The sequence below is a fragment of the Pongo abelii genome, chromosome 9, assembly GCF_028885655.2.
Source record: "Pongo abelii isolate AG06213 chromosome 9, NHGRI_mPonAbe1-v2.0_pri, whole genome shotgun sequence".
Taxonomy (NCBI): Eukaryota; Metazoa; Chordata; class Mammalia; order Primates; family Hominidae; genus Pongo; species Pongo abelii.
In genome coordinates, this window is record NC_071994.2 from 46,826,348 (window position 1) to 46,850,272 (window position 23,925).

At 41.4% G+C, this 23,925-nt stretch overlaps 1 pseudogene; it reads right to left on the minus strand.

The window, feature by feature from the left end:
- LOC129048855 (nuclear autoantigen Sp-100-like) overlaps positions 1 to 7,708 on the minus strand; it is a 34,886-nt pseudogene extending 27,178 nt beyond the window's left edge.
- Positions 7,709 to 23,925: the final 16,217 nt, after the last annotated feature.

Here is a 23,925-nt window from a genome sequence, read left to right on the forward strand (position 1 = left end):
ATAGAGCTGCCTTGAAATGCTGACAATATTAAGAGCTCCCTTCAGCTTAATGAACCCCACACTTGGTGAAAAAGAGGATTCTTCAATTTTCAGCTCGCTGCTGCCTGAAATGGTATCACTCTGCACAATGAAGTGGCTTCCTGAGATTCTAACAAGTCTAAGTAAAACAGACCAGACCTATCCTGTGGTCTGAGCAATGTGGAATAAATGATGAGGACTTTGAACTCAGAGACTTGACTCCGCTGTTTGATAGCTGTATGACTTTGGACATATTACTTGTGTTCTCTAAGTCTCTATTTTGTTAACTATCTAAAAGAAAGTTAATACTAGTCACCTCATAGATTGTTGGGCAGTAAATGAAGTAAGAAGGATAAAAGGCCCAGGACTTTCCTTGGCCCATAATAGGTGTTCAATAAATGCTGTTTCTTTTCTGGAAAAAGTGCTGGTGTGGAGGACTTTTCTTCTGAGTCCCAGGATTGTTTAGGAACCAAGTCCAAGGAAAGAGGTGAAGAGTTACACTAAGAGAGGCACTTTTTGGTTAGCAAAAATGAAGACCTTGGCAGGACTACTAAGATGTCTGTGACAGCACTTGGTCTCCATACTCACCTTTAGACTCTGGGGATCACCTTTGAGAGCTAGAGATCAATCGTGTGCAATCCAGCCCTGCCTCCCTCCCCACCTTGCTTGGTGCATCTCTCCATTCCCTCACTCCTCCCATTGCCCTCACTGCACAAGAGCCTTTTCTCACTTCCTCCAATGTTCTAAACATTCCCTCCTCATGTTCTTCCCATAGGCTGTTCCCTCTGCTTGGTTTACCCCACACCCCCAACAAGCTTTACCTGGTTGATGCCTCCTAATCCCCAGATCTAGGTTTCTTTGTCATTTTCTTTGTTTTGTCCCTCTGGACATGTCCCTGATGGGCTCTCACAGATCTCCCTGTGCTTTTTTCACAGCACAGAGTGGTCTGTGACTCACTGGGCTTCTTTTTGTGTGGGATTTTTGATTTTTAAAATCCCCTATCACCAGACAGTACCTCGAAGCCTGGGTCTGGACTATTTTGCTTACCACCCTGGGAGGTGTTCAGTAATACTCACTGAATGAAAGAATGAGGAAATTCATGGGGAAAATGCATAGGGCATGCTGTGATGCTGACTGTTGAACTCTCACAATCCTGGATTAAGACTCTCGAGCATAGGAACACTTTTACACTGTTGGTGGGAATGTAAATTAGTTTAACCATTGTGGAAGACTATGTGGCAATTCCTCAAAGATCTAGAACCAGAAATAACATTTGACCAAGCAATCCTACTACTGGGTGTATACCCAAAGGAATATAAATCATTCTATTACAAAGATACATGCATGCATGTGTTCATTGCAGCACTTTTCACAATAGCAAAGACATAGAATCAACCCAAATGCCTATCAACAATAGACCAGATAAAGAAAATGTGGTATGTATACACCATGGAATACTATGCAGCCATAAAAATGAATGAGATCATGTCCTTTGCAGGTCATGGATGCAGCTGGAAGCCATTATCCTCAGCAAACTAACACATGAACAGAAAACCAAACACCACATGTTCTCACTTAGAAGTGGGAGCTGAACAACAAGAACACATGGACACAGGGAGGGGAATATCGGGGGAACCAGCCCCCAGTATTTCAACGTAGGTTCTTTTCTATTTTCCCTAAGTGTCGGTTGGTCTGAGAAATAAAGAGAAAGAGTACAAAGAGAGAAATTTTATAGCTGGGTCTCCGGGGGTGACATCACATAATGGTAGGACCGTGATGATGACCCCAAGCTGCAAAACCAGCAAGTTTTCATTAGGGATTTTAAAAGGGGAGGGGGTGTACGAACAGGGAGTAGGTCATAAGGATCACATGCTTCAGAGGACAATAAAGATCACAAGGCAAGGCAAAATTAGAATTACTGAGGAGGGTCTACGTCCCACTGTGCACGCATTGTCTTAATAAACATCTTAACAGGAAACAGGGTTTGAGAGCAGAGAATAGACCTGACTAGAATTTACCAGGCTGGAATTTCCCAATCCTATTAAGCCTGAGGGTACTGCGGGAGACCAGGGTGTATTTCAGTCCTTATCTCAACCGCGTAAGACAGACACTTCCAGAGCAGCTATCTATAGACCTACCCCACAGGAATGCATTCCTTCCCCAGGGTTATTCCTTGCTGGGAAAAGAATTCAGCGATATTTCTCCTACACGCACATTCATTTATAGGCTTTCTGCAAGAAGAAAAATATGGCTCTATTCTGCCCAACCCCACAGGCAGTCAGACTTTATGGTTATCTTCTCTTGTTCCCTGAAAATCGCTGTTATTCTGTTCTTTTTCAGGGTGCACTGATTTCACATTGTTCAAACACACGTTTTACAATCAGATTTCATATTGTTCAAACACACATGTTCTACAATCAATTTGTACAATAGTGGTCCTGAGGTACATTCTCAGCTTACGAAGATAACAAGATTAAGAGATAAAAGTAAAGATAGGCATAAGAAATTATAAGAGTATTATTAGGGAAGTGATAAATGTCCATGAAATCTTCACAATTCATGTTCAGAGATTGCAGTAAAGACAGGCTTAAGAAATTATAAAAGTATTAATTTTTGGAACTGATAAATGTCCATGAAATATTCACAATTTATGTTCTTCTGCCTCGGCTCCAGCTGGTCCCACCCTTTGGGGTCCCTGACTTCCCGCAACAGGGGAACAACACACATTGGGGCCTGTTGGGGGAGGATGGGGGAGGGAGAGCATTAGGGAAAATAGCTAATGCATGCTGGGCTTAATACCTAGGTGATGGGTTGATAAGTGCAGCAAACCACCATGGCACACATTTACCTATGCAACAAATCTGCACATCCTGCACATGTACCCCAGAACTTAAAATAAAAATTAAAATAAAAAAATACTTTCAAGTAGACAAGAAGATGAAAGTACTGATATTAGCTGATACAGTATGCTTTCTATCTGCCAGGTACTTGTCTAAGTGCTTCTGTGCATTAACTTATTCAATCTTCACAATAACCTTATTATTAATATTACTATCATCCCATTGTAAAGGTTAGAGAACTGAGGTACAGAGAAGTCATTCTTAGGTAGCAGTGGCAGGGCCATCATTTGGACCTAGATACCCTGGCTCCAGAATGTATACTCTTAGCCATCACACCAACTTTCCTCTACATATTCTTGTTCCCTAGAGTATACTTTTCTGCTCCAATCCTCTCCTCCCCGTCCATGCACACATTTTGGGCTTCAGTTTCCAGGTGCAATAGCACTTCCTCAGGGAGACCCTTCCACACCCCCACCCTAGCTCAAGCCTCATCATCAGCATTCACAGCATCCTGAATTTTTTTTGTTTTTTAATAAACTCTAGGAGTTATTTTCTCTCTAATTGCAGGACATGTCTCAATTTATCTTTGGACCCTCTCTAGCCTCTAGCACAAGGCTCAGCATCTGGTAGGTACCCAAAAACTGTTGGTTAAACTGGAATGCTCCAATGTCTTCAGAAGCTAGCTGTTTGCCTAAGTTTGACAATATATTGTCACATGTAAAATACACACGTGTTTGACCCAGCTACCTCACAGATAGGAATTTACTGTAAGGAGGTAATCATGCAAGTACAAAATGATGTTGATGCAAGGATTGTTGATAATGGCAAAAATTAAGAACAATCTATGGTGGCAATGAGTGGTGAACAAATTAAATAATGTTCTCTCTGCATAATGGAACCACGTGCAGCCATTTAAAAAGGTAGTACAAGGAAATCTATAGATGATAACATAGAACCTTATTCATGTTATATTGGTGAGATAAAAAAAGGCAGAAAATGTAATAACTGACTTTGCTGAGAGCTTACTCCCTTACTGTCATGCACCATGCTAAGCCCTTTTACATACATTAGCTCATTCAATCTTCACAACAATCCTATGAAATAGGTTTGTTCTGCTATAATCCCTAATTGACAGACAAGTAAACTGAATAGTGTCTAAACCAGATTTCAACCTGTAATTATCTCTAGACTTCTCATCTTTATCACTATTATACTGTCTCTGTGATCCTATTATGTAATATCGCATAGACACTGTGATCGTGACAGAGACTGGCAGACACCCCTGGATATCTACTCCTCTCTTCTTTCACACTAATAGGATTTTTAACTGGGCACATGGCTACATTTCCCAAGTCCCTTGCATCTGGGTATGACCATGTAACTTGGTTCAGGCCAATGGGATGTAAGCAGAAATATGTGGAAGCTTCCTCAAGAGCAACACGTATTCCTGTTGCCCCATCCCCACCCCTTTCTCTTGTTTTGTTCCTTTCTCTTTCCTGGACTGCAAATTCTGTCCTGTGGACCATGAGGTGGAGGCTACCTACAATTTAGCAACAAGAGAGAAGGAGTCTAGGCGACTGACATCATGGAGTGTCTTGCCAGGCCTAAGCCTCCCACCCAGACTTCCATGTGAAAGAGGAGTAAGCGTCTATCATGGTGACATCATTGTTGTTTTGGTTTTCTGTCACTTATAGCTGAATATGACCTAATATATGCACACATATGTGTCTGCACATGCATACAGAAATGCCTGCAAGGATATTCATCATAGTGTTAACAGTAGTGCCTCGGGATTGCCGTATTTGTAGTGGTTTTTACCTTATCTTCATACTTCTCTGGGTACATGCACCACTTCTTACAAAAGCTGTAAATCAAAAGAAAAAATGTCGTAATGCTCTCCACCTTCTGCCTCCAGTTTCAGTTCCATGGCTTAGTTCTTACCTGCCCTCAGCCCAGCCAGAGTACCGGACTGTGGGTGACTGCTTACCCTGCTCCTGTGGCTTGTCTGATCTTGAGGCCCAGGCTTCATCTGCTAAACTGCAGCCACTGTCCACCATTCTCTTGGGAAGGGGAAGAAAGATTAGTTCCGTGCCCATCTCTTCCCCAGGAGAGGGGAGAAAGCACAAAAAGTCAAGCCAGTTAGTGTCTCTGGAGAGAAGACAGATGGAAATACACCTGTATTTCATTTACTTCTTCAGTAAATATTGATTGAGGGCCTATAAGTTCTGAGCAATGTTCTAGGTAGGGGAAAGAGCAGTAAACAAGACTCTTTGTGATCATGATGCTTATACTCTAGCAGAAAGGACCAACCATCAACAAGCCTGCATTTAGGTGCCTCTGTGTGAACGTGCCCGTTTGAGCCAGTCTGAGCTTGAACCCATCTGTGAGTGAGGCTCCCACTTCCCAGAAGATCTCAATGTCTCCTTGTTTCATTCATTCATTTGACAAACATGTTCTGAGGGTGTAGACATGCCAGGCTGTAAACTGGAAATTTAATGACAAGCAAGACTGGGCCAGTCTAACAGGAGCATCAGCACTACAAAAGCTTGCAAGTTGCAGCATAATAAGATGGGAGTTACCATCCGCCAGAGTCCTATCAGAATATCAAAAGGAGCTCCCAGCCTTGCCTGGAGAGCAGTGCAAGCAAGGCACTGGGGACCATAACAGCTGAGCTAAGTCCTGAAGGGTGAATGAAAATTGCCAGGTTATGTTTCAGCCTCAGTGGAAACAATTCTTACTCAGGTGCTGATTAACAGCTGCAGTAAAATTCAGGGCAGACTTTCACCTTTCAAGCATACCAGGGAACTCAGCTAAAGTCTAAACTGGGATTCAGATATGTGTGGTAAATGCACGAGTTGGGTTGCCTCATCCTGCAAAGTGCCATTTGGCTGGAGTTGAGGGCAAGACAGAGTTGGAGAGGATAGAACGGGGTATCTACTCAGCTCTTGGTCCCCAGCTTGGTCTCACAGACTTGTGTTTCAGCCCTACTGAGCACCGGCAGAGGCTGGAGGAGCTGTTTTCATGGGGGTACCTGAGGCATAAGCAGCCTGCTTAAGGGACCAGGTGACAAGAGAGGGTGATATGGTTTGGCTTTGTCCCTACCCAAATCTCCAATTGTAGCTCACACAATTCCCACGTGTTGTGGGAGGGACCCAGTGGGAGGTAATTGAATCATGGGGGCGGATCTTTCTCGTGCTGTTTTTATGATAGTGAATAAGTCTCATGAGATCTGATAGTTTTATAAAGAGGAGTTTTCCTGCACAAGCTCTCTCTTGCCTGCTACCAGGTAAGACATCTCTTGTTCTTCTAGGAACATGAATGTGAGGTCACCCCAGATATGTGGAACTGAGTCAATTATACCCCTTTCCTTTATAAATTACCCAGTCTTGGGTATATCTTTATTAGCAGTGTGAGAATAGACTAATACAGAGGGTACAGGGGGGACAAGCCTCCTTCCCTTGTGTTTTACTATTGCCGTGTGGCTTCATTCAGGGAGTGCTCCAGGAATGCAGTGCTGCCTTGATTCCACAGGGCTGCAGGTTTGGGAACACGGGAAGACAGTGCCTTGAGGAGGAATGTGTGCTGAGTAAGACACAGTCAGGATCTCAAGGGATATGATAGTTCCTTAAGTGGCTTCTCAATCAGTGTCACTCAGTGTGTGCCAGAGCAAAGAACACATGAGGAAACCTCATGAAAACAGGTGAGCTGGCTCTGAAGATTCCCAGTAATAGTGAGGGAGGAGGAGGGGACTAAATTAGGGTGCTGAGGCTGAGTCCTGTATTAGAGACAAGGACAGGTGAAAATTTAGTTACTACAAATTCATTAGATCTTAGCCTGGGTTCCCTGAAAACAGAGCATAAGATCCATGCTTGTGTGGTGGTAGTTGATTTGGGAATATGATCCTGGGGAGCAGGAGGCAGAGACAAGGGGAAGTGAAACATAGAATGGAGAATCACGGCCAGGCGCAGTGGCTCATGCCTGTAATCCCAGCACTTTGGGAGGCCAAGGCGGGCAGATCACTTGAGCCCAGGAATTTGAGACAAGCCTGCCCAACATGGTGAAACCCCATCTCTACTAAAAATATAAAAATTAGCTGGGCATGGTGGTGGGTGCCTGTAATTCCAGCTACTCAGGAGGCTGAGGCAGGAGAATCACTTGAGCCCAGGAAGTGGAGGTTGCAGTGAGCTGAGATCACGCCACTGCACTCCAGCCTGGGTGACAGAGCGAGACTCCATCTCAAAAATAAATAAATAAATAAAATAAAAAAGAATGGAGAATCACTACAAGGGTGTGTTGTTGGGTTGGCCGCTCTCTGGGTGTCCCACTCAGAGAGTCAGAGAAGGCCTGGGGCAGGAAGTGAAGGTATGAGGAGTGACCCAAGAGAAGGCATTACAGATGCACCTGCTCAAAGCTGGCTGAAGGTCTGTGAGGAACTGGTCGTCACACAGTGCCTGGAGTATGAGGTGGCTTGGAAGGATATGGAGGAGTGGACAAGAGGTTCCCAAACCTCATATGGGGTTCCCAAACCCCATAACCCTGGGAGGCCTCAGAAACCCAAGTTATGCAAGTTTTCAGAAACAAGCAAGAAGAATGGTATTGTGTTGTTGTTGCCATTAACAAATAATAGCTAATGTTTTTGGACATAAATTATAAGTCCTTATACAGACTCATTTCATTTAAACTCACAACAGTGCTTTGTGGCATATGTCATTATTGATCTCTAGAGAGCAGATGAGGAAACTGATGCAGGACATTACTTCCTCAAGGTCATAGAGCTGGTACATGTTGGAGCCACACTGGCTCCTCATAAGGGAGTAAACAAGCAGCCTGGCTTGAAGAAGGATGTGCATCTTCCCTGAGCCCTTTGGCCTTGTGGCCTCTAGTGCCAGCTCTGGTAGACACTTTTCCAAATCAGGTGCGCCTGTGTTAGCTTTAAAAGTCACAGCAGATGCATTAGGGGAGAATTTAGAATCTGCTTCCTTAGAATTTGATAACCTGGGTTCAAGGGCTGGCTCTGTCACCCAGCTACGGGGTGAGGGGAGTTGTATTAGTATTACACATCACATCTCCTGTTTGTGCCTCTGTTTTGCTATCTGTAAAAATGACATGACTAGGCTACAACATCTGTAAGATCAAGTCCGCCTAGACGACTTATTGGTTTTAAAGGTAATCCCCATAAGTGGGTGCAGAATCATTGAAGATGAAACTAAAGGTTCTCTTAAACAAGACACAGATAGGAAAATCCTTAAAGGGAAAAGAATGATAAAGTGAATATTTCTTTCTTTTTTTTTTTTTTTTTGAGACAGACTCTTGCTCTATTGCCCAGGCTGCAGCGCAGTGGCACTCAGCCTCCCAAGAAGCTGGGACGACAGGCACAAGCCACCATGCCTGGCTAATTTTTTGTATTTTTAGTAGAGATGGGGTTTCTCCATGCTGGTCAGGCTGGTCTCAAAGTCCTGACCTCAAGTGATCCACCCGCCTCAGTCTCCCAAAGTACTGGGATTACAGGCGTGAGCCACTGCGCCTGGCCTAATTTCTAAATTTAAAAATTCTCCATGATAAAAGACATAAAGCCAAAATAAAAACATCTGGGGGTAAGTATTTGCAGCATACACAGAGAAAAAAAGACTAGTGTCTAGACTACATAAAGAATAAGGAGGAGAAGATCACAACTAGGCAGTTCACAGCAAAGAAAACATAAATGAATGATGAAAATATGAAAACATGCTCAAATTTACTAGTAACAAAGGAAATGAAGATTAAAACATGAATGAAATGCTATTTTTTCACCACTAGGTTTGGTAACAAATACTTGGTAATATTAATTATTGGCAAATGTATAAGAAAGCAGTGGCACTGTTGACGGGGATAGAAGAACAATTTGGCATTATTTGTTAAAATGAAAAATATTCAAATTCCGGTGACTCTGTGGTTATCTTTCCCAATTTATCCCTTAGGGAAGCACCCACATAGGCCTACAAGGGGGCACAGACAAGAATGTTCATGCCAACATTGTTTGTTGTCACTAAAATATAACAGACTGCAGGGAGCAGGAAACAGCTTAAACGAACATCTATAAATAAATCTTGTTAATTCTATGTTTTGCAATTATATGCAAAAAATTAAAAAGAATATGATGGAGTTATGGTCCTGATAGGGAAAATCCATATGACTTAACAATGAGTTTTAAAAAAGTAAATTGTGGAATACATAGCGTGTAATACCATTACAAGAAATAGTACTCAATTGTTCTCCTCAAAACTGCCTAGAAGAGGGTCTGGAAACTGCAAGACCAAATGGATGTCATAAATTATTTTCGGAAAGGGGACAGAATTAGTGTTGGGAGGCTCAGCTCTATACTGATTTAACTTGTTTAGAAGGGTAATATGTTTATGCATTACTGGTGTAATCTTAAAAATAGATTTTTGAAGTATTAAAATATATTAGCAATTGACGGTTTGCAGTTTCCCTTTCCGCCAACCTCCAAGGAACAGAATTCCTATGCTGTAAATGATAGCATCATCCAAAATGAACCCTCTCCTCCCAGCACATCTCTTGTCTCGTTCTGGATGCCAAAACTCCTTTCCATTCCACTGCAGTCTAGGAGGCCAGACGCTCATTCTTTCCCTTCAAATATTCCATTAGTGTTGTTTACATTGCTTTGACATTTGTTCACCCAAAGCTAACTGCAGGGCGATTCTACGATTACAGTGGCATTTTTGTTTTGATTTTTTATTTCTTATTTTTTCAATAAGGATTGAAAGGTTGAACATGTAATGTTAACATTCAACCTAGTGTAAAAACATTCCAACCAAAAGGCTTTGAAAATTGATTTTTGTGGTGAGCAATCTGGAAAACATTTGTTAGAAGTTGCTCACGTTTCATTTTCTATTCGTTGTCAAGAGGTGTTGTGCGTGTTAATTTAGAGCAGTGGCCCCAAGATCAGCCAAGTGTGTCCTCAGATCAGCAGCAACAGCATCACCTCGGAACTTGTTAGATCTGCACCTCCGTGGGCCCCACCCCAAACCTGCTGAATTGGAAACTGAGAGTTAGGCTCAGTGATCGGTGTTTTAGCAAGCCCACCACATGATTCAGATGCACCCTCAAATTTGAGAACCTCTGATTTACATGGCTAAATATAAATTCCCTGTCAGAATGCTGATCCATTCATCTGCAAAATAACAGCCTGTTACTAAACTCCTTTTTAAATTTCTATTTATCCTTCAGCTCTCAGCTGAAACATCACTTTCTCAGTAAACATTTTCCTGCGCTACGCTGCATAACCTTACGTCCTTCTTATTTTTGCATTTATCTCAGGTGTATTTTACATTTATTAGTGTGACCACTTGATTAAAATTTGTTCCCCCACTACCATCACACTGTAATCTGCTTGAATATACCACAGTGCAAGGCATACAGTAAGTGCTCAGTAAATACTTGGGAATTAATGAATATATGAACAAATTCTTCATAGGTTGTTTTCCTACCTTTCAACACATTTCTTTCTTTTTGAGACGAGAGTCTTACTCTGTCACCCAGGCTGGAGTGCAGTAGTGCAATCATGGCTCACTGTGGCCTCTACTTTTCTGGCTCAGGTGGTCCTCCCACCTCAGCCTCATGAATAGCTGAGACCACAGGTGCACACCACCATGCCTGGATAATTTTTGTATTCTACAAAACAAAAATGTTGCTCAGGCTGGTCTCAAACTCCTGAGCTCAAGCAATCTCCCCCACTAGACCTCCCAAAGTGCTGGGATTAGAGATGTGAGCCACCACGCCCAGCCTCAACACATTTCTGATGAATCGTTAATGAAACATTCTTCATCTAGCTCAACACTATTTTTCTAGCACAGTCTCAGTCAACTCAAATCTCCTCTCAGCTCACTTGCTCAATTTCCCCTAAATACTGTGTCCACTAAAATTGTAGACTGTGAATTTTAGTATCTGATTAACATTTTACAGTTTCCAAAGTGTTTTTTACTGATATTAGTAATATTACTAAACCATGTATTGGCAGCTTACTTGTCAGACAATGAAGTGATTCTCATAACTGTGAAGGAGGTATTTCTTATCTATTTTATGTTTTCATGGAGGGATGAGTCAGGGTTAGTGAAGGCCAAGTAACTGGTACATGATTGCTTGGCTGCTAAGGGCAGACAGGATTTGCCTTCTGATGCTAGCTGACTCTGTGGCCTGTCCTCTGTGCTATAATGCCTTCCACTGGACTTGCATTACGGTCCCTCACACTGTAAGATCTTAGGTATTTGGATTCCATACCTGGTGCCTCTGGATCACTCTCGCTGTGCAAATCGTGCAATGGGAGTAGGCATGTGTACTGGCAAGAAGAAGGGTCCTGGAGTCAGAGAGACCTGGGTTCAAATCTAGACTGTGTGATCTACTGCAAAGTATTTATCCACTCGGAGCTTCCGTTCCTTTTTCTGTAAAATAAGTACAATTAGGCTGGGTGCAGTGACTCACATCTGTCATCCCAGCACTTCGGGAGGTCAAGGTGGGTGGATCACCTGAGGTCAGGAGTTCAAGATCAGCCTGGCCAACATGGTGAAACCCCATCTCTACTAAAAATGCAAAAATTAGCCAGGTGTGGTGGCACGTGCCTATAATCCCAGCTACTTGAGAGGCTGAGGCAGGAGAATTGCTTGAACCTGGGAAGCAGAGGTTACAGTGAACCAAGATGGTGCCACTGCACTCCAGCCTGGGTGACAGAGTGAGACTCTGACTCTAAATAAATAAATAAATAGGACAATTAAAATTATGACCTCATAGGATTGCTATGAGGATTAAATGAGAGGTAGTGCACTTATCAGAGTGTTTAGAGTAAGAATAAATCAATGTTAACTAGTATTATGTCTACTTCTAGTTCTTTATATATTATATCTGAACTCTATCCACCTTTTGAGGCTCCATGTAATATGGGGTCCCTTTTTCCTCTCTAACTACATTTCTATTTATTCCAAAAATGCTAGTCTTTATTTTCTCAGTACATATCATAATCATTGCCATTGCCATGTCTCCAATTATAAAAAAGATGGATGGTCTTTGAAAAATGAAATCAAGCAATATACAAAACTACAGAGAAAAGAAAATACTATATTTTTTATTCCCATTATGCAGAAATAACCACTGTGATACATTCTTTCTTATATCTGTGTGTGCATGTTCATATGTGTAATTGTACCTAGATAGATTATGTTCTGAAACTCAATTTTTTTTTTTTTTTTTGAGATGGAGTCTCACTCTGTCACCCAGGCTGGAGTGCAGTGGCGCGATCTCAGCTCACTGCAACCTCCACCTCCTGGGTTCCAGCAATTCTCCTGCCTCAGCCTCCCATGTAGCTGGGACTACAGGCATGCGCCACCATGCCAGGGTAATTTTTGTGTTTTTTAGTAGAGATGGGGTTTCACCATATTGGCACGTCTGGTCTCGAACGCCTGACCTTGTGATCCGCCCATCTCGGCCTCCCAAAGTGCTGGGATTACAGGCATGAGCCACTACGCCCTGTGAAACTCAATTTTTTTTCACTTAACAATATTAAGTAGACAGATTTTTTAAATGTCAAAAAATATAGATTGTTTAATCATTTACAATGGCTGCTTAGTATGGTATTACATATAGTATATTCTATTGATGGTCTGTATTGGCTAACTACTGCTGCATAACAAATTGTCCTCAAAATCAGTGGCTTCAAATGACAATTAAGAAAATATATATATTTACATTTTTATATATATATATATAGTGTGTGTGTGTGTGTGTGTGTGTGTGTGTGTTTTAGCTTCAACTTATAGCTCCTCTGTCTATATGCTGGCAAGGCTGACTTTCCTCCATGTGTCTCTTACCTTTTTTCTGAGACCAAAGAGCCAACTGGGACACGCTTTTCTTTTGAAGAATATGGGAACACAAGAGGAAAAGCAGAAACACTTGAGGTCTCTTAAGGTCTGGGCTTAATGTCACTTCTTCCCACAGATTGTTAGCCAAAGCACATCATATGGCCAAGTCCAGTCAAGGGTTGGGGAAATAGACCTTGCTTATGATGAGGACTTATAACTGCGGGTTGGGGTGAACAACTGAGACCAATACCAGGCGTGGTGGCTCATGCCTGTAATCCCAGCACTTTAGGAGGCCGAGGTGGGCGGATCACTTGAGGTCAGGAATTTGAGACCAGCCTGGCCAGCATAGTGAAACCCTGTCTCCATTAAAAATACAAAAAATTACCCAAGCGTGGTGGTGTGCGCCTGTTGTCTTAGCTACTCAGGAGGCTGAGGCAGGAGATCTCTTGAACCCCACTACTGACACACTGTAATCTGCTTGAATATAGCACAGTGCAAGGCACATAGTAAGCACTCAATAAATACTTGGGAATGAATAAATATATGAATAAATCCTTCATAGGGTGTTTTCCTACTTTTCAACACATTTCTTTTTTTTTTTTTAGACAGAGTCTCACTCTGTCGTCCAGGCTGGAGTACAGTGGTGCAATCATGGCTCACTGCAGCCATGGAGAGGCAGAGGTTGCAGTGAACTGAGATCCTGCCACTGCACTCCAGCCTGGGCGACAGAGCAAGACTCCATCTCAAAAAAAAAAAAAAAAAAAAAAGAAGAAGAAAGATAATTGGGAACAATTCAACCTACCATGTAGACAGCTTTAAACTTCTTTGAACTTAACATTTTTGTTTACGTGTCCAATTATCTTTAAGTCAAATTGCTGTATTAAAGGGTATATGCATTTCAAATACTGCATATTATCTAAGAATGTTCCAAAAAGATTGTGTAGTCCTAGTAATCATGCAAGAGGGTCCTAGTTTCATCACACTTTCTCCACTACAGGTTTTGTCAATCAAAAAAACGCAACAAAAAAATCAGCAAAAATCCCCTTGCCCATCCTTTTTTTTCTTTTCTTTTCTTTCTTTCTTTTATTTCTTTTTTTTTTCCTTTTTGAGATGGAGTTTCACTCTTGTCACCCAGGCTGGAGTGCAATGGTGCAATCTTGACTCACTATAACCTCCACCTCCCGGGTTCAAGCAATTCTCCTGCCTCAGCCTCTTGAGTAGCTGGGACTGCAGGTGCCTGCCACCACTCCAAGCTAATTTTTGTATTTTTAGTACAAAATTTGTACTAAAATGGGGATTCACCATGTTGGCCAGGCTGGTCTTGAACTCCTGACCTCATGTGATTCGCCCATCTCAGCCTCCCAAAGTGCTGAAATTACAGGCTTGAGCCACCATGCCTGGCTGCCCATCCTAATAGAAGAAACATATTTAGATTCTTATTATATTTTATTGATTATAAGTGAGGTTAGAAATATTTGTATCTTTCTTGGGCTTTATATTTCTTTTTGTAAATGACTTCTTTAGGCCTTTTACCTAAATCACTTTTTTTCAACTAAAATCATATTTTCACAAAACTAGGATGAGGTCACCGCTAGCTTCCCTTAACCCAACTCTTGTGGAATTCTGTTCTGAGGTGTCACCCTTATCCCCTTTCCTAAGGCAGAATGCAATTAGCTAAGTTGGCAAGAAGACAAGGCATTGGAGGGGCTCATGCCCTTCATCTAACTGGGAAAAAGCCATGAACATGAGACAACTAGGGAAGGTCAGAACCTGGGCCAGTCTTCCGTGAAGGGTGACAATTCCTACTCCCAATGATGCTGACTCAGAAGGAAAAGGCCTGTTATTTTCTTGATGCCAAGGGAAAATTTCTCTATAACCAATGCCATGGGACGTCTAAATTGTTTCTATTTAAAGAAGTCTTTATTTAAATGTATGCACATCTAAAATCACAGTCCCAGTTGGCAAGTTCTGGAAAGAAAATGGCAAACTCTAAATCTTTCTAGTGTGGCTATAAATGCTTTGAACTCAGGAAGGAATGTCAACAGCCCCATCCTTGCCATCATGTTGCCTTCTTTGGTATAGCTTGATAGGAAATCTGAGAGTCTGGGAGACTGGAATGATTGGGCTGGAAACTGAGTAGTATGTGAATAATAACAACAACAATAATAGCTTGTACTCATATAGCATTGTTTAGGTGCCTGGGATTGCCTTAAGTACTTTACACATAAATATAAACTCATTTAATCCTTGCAGCAACCATATGAAATAGGTATTATTATTATTCTTCCTGTTTTATAGCTCAAAGGAAACTGAGACAGGAAGATTATATTTGCCCAAGGACCCACAACTAGTAAATGATGGAGTCAGGATTTAGACACAGGTGGTCTGGCTCCAGAGTCAGTGCTTTAATTACTTTACTAGGACTTCCCCAAATGCACCACATTTCCCAAAGTGCATTCTAAAACACACTGATGGCTGAGTGCAGTGGCTCATGCCTATAATCCCAGCACTTTGGGAGGCCATAGCAGGAGGATCACTTGAGCCCAGGAGTTTGAGATCAACCTGGGCAACATAGCAAGACCCCACCTCTACAAAAAATGAAAATATTAGAGGGGCATGATGGTACATGCCTGTAGTCCCAGCTACTCCAGAGGCTGAGACAGGCGGATCGCTTGAGCCCAGGTAGCAGGGGTTGCAGTGAGCTGAGATCATGCTACTACACTCCAACAGAACCAGGCCCTGTCTCAAAAAAAAAAAAAAAAAGAAAAGAAAAGAAATATAAACAAACAAACAAAACCACAAACACATGATCCTGCAGGATGCTGAATGCTATTACATGCAAAAGGAAACATTGGGTTGAAATTAACAGATCTCATTACCTCAGCACTTCTTAGGGCCTATGATATGTCCATCTAAATGGTAGATTTTAAGCAAGCAAATTAACCATGAATCATTTCCCAAACATATTTAACTCTTTAAAATCTTGTTTCAGGAAAGATTTTAAAGAACCAGTATTCCACAGACCACATGTTATTAAACACTGGTATCGAGGGCTTTGGAGTCAGACACACAGGCCCTGCTGGAGCTACCTTGCATCAGCTCATGAGGGCCAATTATCAAGTTTTCTGAAAGTCTGAGAGCTGGTTGTCAAATTCAGGCATTATTAAAATTTTTATTATATAATCTTAGTTAAATACATAATATTACAAAGGCAATGAATGTGCAATATGCAATGAATATGCAATATGTATTATTTCCTAATTATTTCACCACAGTTCAATATAATCTATGCTCTTAAGGTTATTTATGTCTAGTGTATCTATACGGTGGAAATATTTGTGTGTCCTTGAGCATCTCTTGACAATTCCACATACAGTAATGTCCTTTTGGCAGCCTGAAATCATGCAACATAAAAGTATTTACACCACAAAATTTGGCAAAGGTTCCAAATCAGGGTCCATTTGAGGGAAGGGAGGTCTGTTTTTAGAGAACTGGATGTTAGATATTTACCACTGTAGACACATATGCTTAAAATATGGACTTTAAGTGTGATTTGGGGAAAACAATTCATTTTTGAACTTTGGTCTTCTATTTCTGAAGACGGTTGTAAGGATTACATAAGCTAGACTGGATTCGAACAGTGGCTCCCACACCTGGGGCACATCAGAATCACTATAGATTCCTCAATGCCACTCAAGACCTACAGCATTAGGATCTCCATGGATGGTGCCCAGAGATATGTCCTTTAAATAAAGCTCCCTGGGACTTACTGCCGATGCACCACAGACCTACACTTGGGAACAAGTGGTGAAAGCCACCAGTAGAAAAGAGATTTCTGGACTAACCAACGAAGAGTTACATTTCTCCTCCAACCCCAGAAGCAGCAAGGACAAAGTCAAGTTTTTTCTCTCTGAAGCATGACTGGTTTGTTACAGGGCCAAGTCACAGAAGGGTCCCTCTGTGCCCCAGAGCTACTTTGTGTCTTTAATTCTCTAAGGTAACTCCAGGAGGATGGGACCATTTCTCTAGGCCATCTGCAAGATATGAAAATAACTCAGGACCGGGCATGGTGGCTCACGCCTGTAATCCCAGAACTTTGGGAAGCCGAGAGTGGCGGATCACGAGGTCAGGAAATCGAGACCATCCTGGCTAACACGGTGAAACCCCGTCTCTACTAAAAACACAAAAAATTAGGCGGGCGTGGTAGCATATGCCTGTAGTCCCAGCTACTAGGGAGGCTGAGCCAGGAGAATCGCTTGAACCTGGGAGGCGGAGGTTGCAGTGAGGCGAGATTGCATCACTGCACTCCAGCCTGGGTGACAGAGTGAGACTCTGTCTCAAAAATAAATAAATAAATAAATAAATAAATAATAAATAAAACTCAATTATGAAAACTCCCTTTGGAATGCTCTTTACTGTCCTGAGCTCTCGCCTGTCTTGTACCCAAATCTTCACAGCAAGGCCAAGACACCAGGACCACTGGAAGCCCCTGGAAATCCTCTTGTTCCGCTTTCATGCCTGAGTAAGGCCAACAGCAAAAGCTGATACTTTGTATCAAACTGTTGAGTCTGACATGCCAGAGTGGATTTCACTTCCTTATCCAGGCCCAACTCCACTAACAAACAGGTCAGACCACCAAATTAGTTTTGGTTCCATTTAAAATATTTTATTTTTATTATCTAGGCAATATATATATATACTTTGTTATACAATCAAAGAAGACAAGAGACCATCATCACCATAAAAAGATTTCCTTGCCTCAATCCTGTTTGAACCCAGTCCTCCTACCCAGAACCAACCTCTTTTCACTTGCTACAACAGTTTCTGTTTTAAATTGCTCTTGTGGTTACTGTTACATTCCTAAATATTATGTTTGTGTCTCCATTTTTTTATGTATCCATTTTAGACATTATCTATGATTACCTTTCTCTATGATAGAGAGGATTCAGTTTATTTAGACTACCCTAACCTTCCTATTACTATTTTGTTACTGTTACTGTATCTATTACTGTTCTTATTTCCATAGTTACTTTACCTATTTTATGTGTGTACTTTGATTGCACCCATACTAGGTTACATTTCAAGTTCTCACTTCAGAAAAAACATTTTAGAGCTCCTACTCTCTCTTCTGCCTTCCTCACCCACTCCTTGCCCCTCTAACTCAAGTCTTCTGTCTTTCCACATTATTAAGGGTAAATGGACTTCTGTGAGATGCAATCTGCCGGTCCGTGGCTGAGTTTTTGAGATTAAATGGTTACTGGGATGTTCCTGGCTCAGTGTGTTCAGGATTGCCATCACATGTTGATAACATAAAGTGCCAGGAAACAGCAGAAGCTTGAATTCCCTCAGCTACACCTTTGTCTGTTTAAGGAAAAGACAGGATCCTCCTTTTTTTTTTTTTCTGGATCACAGGAGTTGTCTCATTAAACCAAACATCACAAAGCAGCATGAGGAGCCAGGGCAAGCAAAGGTGTAAGCAGGGAAATCCTATTAGGATTCCCAGTAGGAGGCTCATTGGAGACACCCACACTAATGAAACAAAGACCTGGAGCTCCATTCACGTTAATGTGGCCTTAGCTTCAGTTCCAAAGAGGGGAAAAATGTGCTGTTTACTTTCAGAAAACATCCTGGAGACACTCACCACACAAAAGATTTTGTTCCTTCAGAAACCTTTGAGACAGAGAGAAAAAAACTTACCAAGAATCCTTACTGTCATTATTTTTATCTATTTTCATTTTTATTTTTTTGAGACAGAGTCTCACTCTGTTGCCCAGGCTGGAGTGCAGTGGCCCCATCTCAGCTCACTGCAACCTCCATCTCCTGGGTTCAAGCGATTCTCCTGTCTCAGCTTCCTGAGTAGGTGGGATTACAGGTGCACACCACCACGCCCAGCTAATCTTTGTATTTTTAGTAGAGACCAGGTTTCGCCATGTTGGCCAGGCTGATCTCGAACTCCTGACCTCAGATGATCCACCAGCCTCGGCCCCCCAAAGGGCTGGGATTATAGGCATGAGCCACCGTACCTGCCCACTGTCATTATGTTTTATAACTCGATAAGGCTTTAAAAAGTTATCTGATCAAGATTCCTCATTAAAATATCCTAATTATTAATATTTGTAGTTTATGTGGCTATGTGTTGAAGAGACATTTGGTGCCTTTCATAATTTTGTCCTTGTTTCCTTACCTACTAATTCATAGGTAAGCAATATTAAAGTGTGTTAGAATTTATATTGACCTTTTGAGGGAAGCTTTAGCTATATCTATACAAGCAGTTTTCACACACCAATACAACAGGGTTAGCCTTTGAAAATTCTAATATTACCAGATTATCTACGTTTCAAAAAGGATCAACATGCAAGTCTGTTCAAAACTATTTAAATGTGTACATATTAACTAAATGACCCATTCATATGCAAACCCAGAGTTTTTCTGTGGGCTCAGACCATCCTATGGTCTAAGGCTTTGAAATTTTAATACATCACAGTGGTTGAGAAAAAAGAAATATTTAAATATATACTAATGATATACAAAAGGTTTCCTAATTCAGAAAGGCCAAAGTAATTTATAGACAATAAAATAAATAAAGAAGATAACTGCCAGAGTATCACTGGTTAATTATGTAAGGTACCAGTCTAGATTATTGGCCAATGGATGCTGCATTCATTCATTTATCCAACATGTATTTATTGAGCTCCTATTTTGTCCCAGTGCACAATACAGGAGTTAATAAAACAGATGAAAATCCCTGTCCTTTTGGAGCTTATAATAAAATAAAAAATATGAAACTGGTAAAATATAAAGTATATTAGATGGCAATATGTGCTCTGAGAAAAATAAAAGAGGAATGGGGTTTGGAAATGTGAGTGTGAGTTTTGCAACTTTTAATTGGCAGGTTGGAGAAACCTCGTTGAGAAAGTGATTTTTAAAGGCAGATCTGAAAAAGACGAAGAGTGAATTATGTGGCTCTCTGGGGGAAGAGGTTTTCAGGCAGAAGAAACAGCTTGTGAGCTGAGTGGAAGGAGAGGAAGGTCAGTGTGGCTGGAGCTGAGTCAGTGAAAGAAGTGGTCCCTGGACACGTTTCAGAGATGTATGTAATGGGACGTGAGGTGCAGGGTTTTTGTAGGCAAATGTCAGGACTTGAGTTTTTATTCTAAGTGAGATGAGAAGCTTCTGGGAGTGTTTGAGTAAAGGAGTAACAATCTGATTTATATTTTAAGAGAATTACTTTGTCTGATTGAGGCTACGGGGCGGGGGGTAAGTCAGAAGTAGAAAGATCAATTAGGAGGGTCTTGTAATAATCTAGGTTAGTGATTCTCAAACTTCTTTTTTATTTCATGACCTCTTTACTTTCTTAAAAATTAAATGTCCTGGCCGGGCGCAGTGGCTCACACCTGTAGTACCAGCACTCTGGGAGGCTGAGGCGGGCGGATTGCCTGAGCTCAGGAGTTCAAGACCAGCCTGGGCAACATGGTGAAACCCATTTCTACTAAAAGTACAAAAAAAAATTAGCCGGGCGTGGTGGCGGGTGCCCGTAGTCCCAGCTACTCAGGAGGCTGAGGCAGGAGAATTGCTTGAACCCGGAAGGCAGAGGTTGCAGTGAGCTGAGATGGGGCCACTGCACTCTAGCCTGGCAACAGAGTGAGACTCTGTCTCAAAAAAACAAACAAACAAACAAAAAATTAAATATCCCAAAGAGCTTTTCTTTGTGGGTTACATCTATTAATATTTACCATAATTAGAAATTAAAACTGAGAAAATTTCATATTTATTAATTTATTAAAAATAATAAGCCATATACATTGACAGAGACAATATGTTTTTAATGGAAATAACTATATATATATTTTGAGACAGTGTCTTGCTCTGTCAACCAGGCTGGAGTACACAATCACAGCTCACTCAGCCTCCACCTCCTGGGCTCAAGTGATCCTCCCATTGCATCCTCCCTCCCCAGTAGCTGGGAACACAAGTGTGCCACCACATCCAGCTAATTAAGAAATTTTTTTTTGTAGGGATGGGGTCTCACTATGTTGCCCAGGCTGGTCTTTAACTCCTGAGCTCAAGTGATCCTCCCACCTTGGTCTCCCAAATTATTGAGATTACAGGTGTGAAACACCACACCTAGCCTATTTTTAAAAAAATATTTAATGAAAAGAATGGTGGTGTTTAGCACTTTTACAAATCTCTATTGTCTTGTTTAGTAGAACCCAGCTGGTTTCTCATAGCTGCTTCTGCCTTCAGTCTGTGAACAGTAAGTTGTTTTAGTTCAAGTTTATGAAGAAAATATGGCATCACACCAATAGTCCTCTTCAATACTAAACCAGAACTTGACAAGTAGTTTCTTAAACGTCAGGTGCAGTGTGGAATCTGAAATCACATCAGTAAATTTTTGTATTGTTACATTCAAATCCAGTGGTTTATCTTGACCATTGAATGAATATTTGTAAGATCATCCATTTGGGGGGAAATATTAGATCACTGGGTTATGCAGATCTTCCAAATGTTGACACATTTTGTTCTGCAATATTTTAAAAAATCATATTTCTTATTATTACCACTAATCTCAAAATCTAAAAATTGAGAAGCCTCAAGCTCACAGTAGAAAATTACATATTTTCTAAAATTCACATTTTAGCATGAAAGCTTGAATTTTATCATTAGTAAAAAATACTACCAGTTGTCTTACTTGAAGTGATAAGCTCACTTTTTTCTTTTGCAGAAAAATGTCTGCCATGGTTTGTCTGTCAGTAATTCTTTCAAGTAAAAGTGATGTTCCATAAAAAAATGTGTCTAGTGTAGCTCACAGTTCAATTGCATAAGTGCTTTTCTTCAAGGCACACGTTGTATTTCAGGATGCAACAGAAGTGCTTTATTAGTGTCACACAGAATTTTGAAAAGACACATATTCAAGGTTCAGAATTCAATAAAATTAGTGTTTTGTTTTGTTTTACAGCTTCATCAATAATTTTTCTTTTCTTTTCTTTTTTTTTTTGAGACAGAGTCTTGCTCTCTCACCCAGGCTGGAGTGCAGTGGTGCGACCTTGGCTCACTGCAACCTCTGCCTCCTGGGTTCAAGTGATTCTCGTGCCTCAGCCTCCCGAGTAGCTGGGACTACAGGTGTGAGCCACCATGCCTGGCTAATTTATGTATTTTTAGTAGAAATGGGGTTTCACCATGTTGGCCGGGCTGGTCTCAAACTCCTGACCTCAGATGATCCACCTGCCTTGGCCTCCTGAAGTTCTGGGATTACAGGTGTGAGCCACCGCACCCAGCCAATAATTTTTCTGTGCTTTTCTTTTCTTTCTTTTATTTTTTTGAGACAAGATCTTGCTCTGTTGCCCAGGCTGGATTCAAATTCCTGGGCTCAAGAGATCCTTCCAGTCTGTCTCCTATGTAACTGGGACTACAGGCATGTGCCACTGTGTCCAGCTTATCAAGGATATTTTAGAGAGTATGTGGTAATAAAGAATGCAAGTTAGCCAGACGTGGTGGCTCATGGCTGTAATCCCAGCTACTCGGGAGGCTGAGGCAGGAGAATCGCTTGGATCCGGGAGGCGGAAGTTGCGGTGAGGTGAGATCGCACCATTGCATTCCAGCCTGGGCAACAAGAGTGGAACTCTGTCTCAAACAAACAAACAAACAAACAAAAGAATGCAATGACCATTAGTATAGTTTGGTGCCTTGATCTGTGCTAAGGGGCCAGCAAGTTTACCTACCATTGCTGTTGCACCATCCGTGCCAATGTTGATACAGTGAAAAAGGCAAACAATGTGTTAGTACTATGCCAAAAATAGTTTTTCTCTCCTGACTGCCAGCAAGGGTTTTTGCTAACTGCCAGATTCTGTGCATTACATTTTGAGAATCAATGATGTAGGTGGAAGACAATGATGGTTTGGACAAGGGTGGCACTAGTATAGGTAATGGGAAATACTCTGGTTCTGGATGAATTTTGAAGGTAGATCCTAGACTTGTTAACCAGTTTGGATATGGTGTGAGAGAAAGAAGTCAAGGATCACTTTACGATTTCTGGCCTGAGCTACTGAAAGATGGAGTCCATTCAGTGATATAGAGGAAGACAGCAGGGACAGAGTTTGGGGGAAGATTGGAAATTCAGCTTTGACTATGCAAAGTTTGAGATGCCCTTTAGACATCCAAGGAGAGATGCCATGTACACAGTTATACATAGGAGACTGCCCTGGAAGATCGATGGGTAGGCAAATACCTCTAGAAGTCATCAGTATCTAGGTATTTAAAGCTGTAAGACTGGATGAAATCCCCAAGGGAGGGACAGGAAAGAGATCCCAGGACTAAGGTGCGAACATGTTAAAGGTGAGGAGATGAGGAAGAACAAGGGAAACTGAAGAGTGGCCAAGGAGGAGGAGGGAGGAGAGTAGGGAAAGCCAAGTGTCTTAGTTCAGGCTGTTGCAACAAAGTACTCTACACTGGGTGGCTTATAAGCAACAGAAATTTATTTCTCACCATCTAGAGGCTGAAAGTACAAGATCAGGATGCCAGCATGGTTGGGTTCTGGCTAGGGCACTCTTTCAGGTTGTAGACCACTGACTTCTCATTGTATCTTCACTTGGCCGAAAGAGGGCAAGAGAGCTCTTTAAGGACACTAATCTCATTCATGAGGGTGCAACCTTTCGGGCCTAATTGCTTCTCAAAAGCTGTCCCCCTCCTATTACCATCACATTGAGGGTGAGGATTTCAACATACAGGCATACCTCGTTGTGTTGTGCTTCACTTTATTGCACTCTGAAGATACTGCATATATATATATATATATGCTGTATACTGTATATATATACTGTATATATATACTGTATGTATATATGTATACTGTATATATATACTGTATGTATATATGTATACTGTATATATATACTGTATATATATACTGTATGTATATATGTATACTGTATATATATATACACACACAAATTGAGAGCTCGTGGCAACTCTGTGTCAAGCAAGTCTATTGGTGCCATTTTTCCAACAGCATGTGCTTACTTCGTATCTCTATGTCAGCATTTTTTAGCAATAAAGTAATTTTAAGTTAAGGTCTGTACTTTTTTTAGACATAATGCAAATTATCATACACTTAATGGTATAGTGTGAACATAACTTTTACATGCATTGGGAAACCAACAAATGTGTGTGACTTGCTTTACTGTGGTGGTTTGGAACTGAACCTGCGGTATCTCTGAGGTATGCCT